General features: G+C 36.8%; 1 pseudogene; it reads left to right on the top strand.

The window, feature by feature from the left end:
- The first annotated feature begins 626 nt into the window (after window positions 1-626).
- LOC114699057 lies at window positions 627-746 on the top strand (annotated as a pseudogene).
- Window positions 747-2,448: the final 1,702 nt, after the last annotated feature.

Below are 2,448 nucleotides of genomic sequence, written 5' to 3'. Positions count from 1 at the left end.
CTCAATTTTCATCCTTTTTATTACAGCAGCATACAAAGTAATGAGCTTCATTATGATTGTCGTGGATGTGTGCCCTTAAAATCTGCATGTTGATATGGGTAAACTACATTGAGCAATTCATATTTTTCTTATGGATTCATAGATGCTATTGCATTTAAAACAGATTGGATAATTCATGTGAAATTTCTCCCTCCAAATTTCATGTTGGTTCATTGAGTTTTCATATGATATTTTTTGTATGAAGTATGTTTCTCTTAATTTTTCCTTTCATTGTGGAACTGAACTTAGAAATTTCTGTTTTTAGGGACTTAGATCCTGGTTTATTTTTGTGAAGATTTGATTTTCCATTAGGTGCTTTCAGTTTTAGTTTTTTTATAAACAATATATATATATATATATATATATATATATATATATATATAAAACTCATAAGCCATATTGACATTTAAAGCACATTGTCTACCAAATTAATGCCAGAGGAATTATAGACAAAAAGTTATAGGTTAAACAAATGATCATTTATTTATTTAACCTATTAAATAGGTGAGATTTTTAGTATAATGACAGCACAGAAAGTTTACTTCTGAGAATTAAATGTGCATTTTCACACAAGAAATAGAAGTTACATCTACAGCCATACCACCCTGAATGTGTCTGATCTCATCTGATCTCGGAAGTTTAAGCAGGGTCGGGCCTGGTTAGTACTTGGATGGGAGACTGCCTGGGAATCCCGGGTGCTGTAGGCTTAAAGAAAAAGAAGGAAAAAAAGAAAAAGGAAAAAAAAAGAAATAGAAGTTACTGATAAAGTTTATGGTGCCAGATAGCACCATGAAAGTTTCCAAAGGAGGGAAGCAACTAACAGTCTGACCCAGTCATGATGCCCATAAACCACAACGATGATCTTAAGGGTGCAATAGTGGCATGAACGCCTTGGAGGTAACCAAAATTCTCTAATTGGTCTTAAGACCTGATCAGCAAGAGGGAAATCATATCTGGTACTAAAAGCCTAACAAACCACTTGGTTAGAAAATTCATGGATCCTGGAGATGAACCTACAACCACCACCTCATTAAACTATCGTAATTTCTAAGTGCATTCTAAGCATCTACCTATATACCACAGATAAGTATAGTAGTTTTCTCACCTCTCATCAAGGAAACTTCTCTTTCAACAGATGGAGACCGTTATAGGAAACCACAACCAATCAATAATACAGAGTTGTGGAGCCCAATCCCAATAGATATGTCTACAAAACAATTCCCACACCTAAGGCTCAAGGAGCATTGAGAAAGAGGAGGCAGAAAGATTGTAAAACCCAGATCAGGGAGCTTGCTTTGAGCCTATGTTTTCTAATAATGTCAGAAGCTACACACACACACACACACACACACACACACACACACACACACACACACGCATGCATGAACCATATATCAATGACAAGAGGCCATAAATTTGAAAGATGGAACAGAGGGTTTGGAGGGAAGAAAACTAAGCAAGTTATCATGCAATTATATTATGATATCAAAAAAGAGAAAGTACTGCTATAAAAGGGTAAAGTTAAAAATAATTAGACATTACTAAGATTAAAATTTGTGAGTTTATCAATCATCATCAGAGAGGCTTTTTCTGGCAGCTGATGGGGGCAGATGCAGAGACCCAGAGCTAAACATTAGGAAAAGGGAGTGCCCAAATTGGAACTCTCCATTAGATACTTTGCCTTGGAGCTTTAGGAACCCCATAAACGAGGGGGAAGAAAGAATTATAGGAGCCAGAGGAGTTATGGACACCAGGAGAACATGGTCCACAGAACTGACTACACAGAGCTCATGGGGGCTCATAGAGACTTAGGCAGTGATCATGGAGCCTGCATGGGTCTGCATATATGTTATGGTAACAGCATAGTGCTTTTGTGGGACTCCAAACCATGTGAGTGAGGGTGTCTTGAACTCTCTTACATGCTCTTAGGACCCTTTCCTTCCTACTGGGTTACCTCATCCAGCCTTAATATGAGGGTTTGTGTATAGTTTTACTGTATCTTGTTATGTATGTTTGGTTAATATCTCTGATGGGCATGTCCATTTCTGAAGGGAAATGGAAGAGTAGATCTAGGGGAGAGGGGAGAAGGAGGTTTAGGAGGAGTAGGGGGATGGGAATTAGTGGTCAGGATTATTGTATGAGAAAAGAACATATTTAAAATGAGAAAAAAATTGTGAGTTTATAGAGTGGCTAATTGGACAAAGCACTTGCTGCCAATTCTGATGAACTGAGTTTGATCCCTCATATCCACATAGTAGAAGGAGAAAGCTGACTCCTAGAATTTGTCCTCTGACTTCCTTCTATACGTGAGCCATTGCTCAAAGAACCCCACATACACATACATATAAATAAATAAATAAATAAATAAATAAATAAATAAATGTAATAAGAGATTTAAAGTTTTCTTCA

The sequence above is a fragment of the Peromyscus leucopus genome, chromosome 18 (assembly GCF_004664715.2).
Source record: "Peromyscus leucopus breed LL Stock chromosome 18, UCI_PerLeu_2.1, whole genome shotgun sequence".
Lineage (NCBI taxonomy): Eukaryota > Metazoa > Chordata > Mammalia > Rodentia > Cricetidae > Peromyscus > Peromyscus leucopus.
The sequence above is the reverse complement of the archived record's forward strand: the minus strand, read 5'-3'. Positions and strand labels throughout refer to the sequence as shown.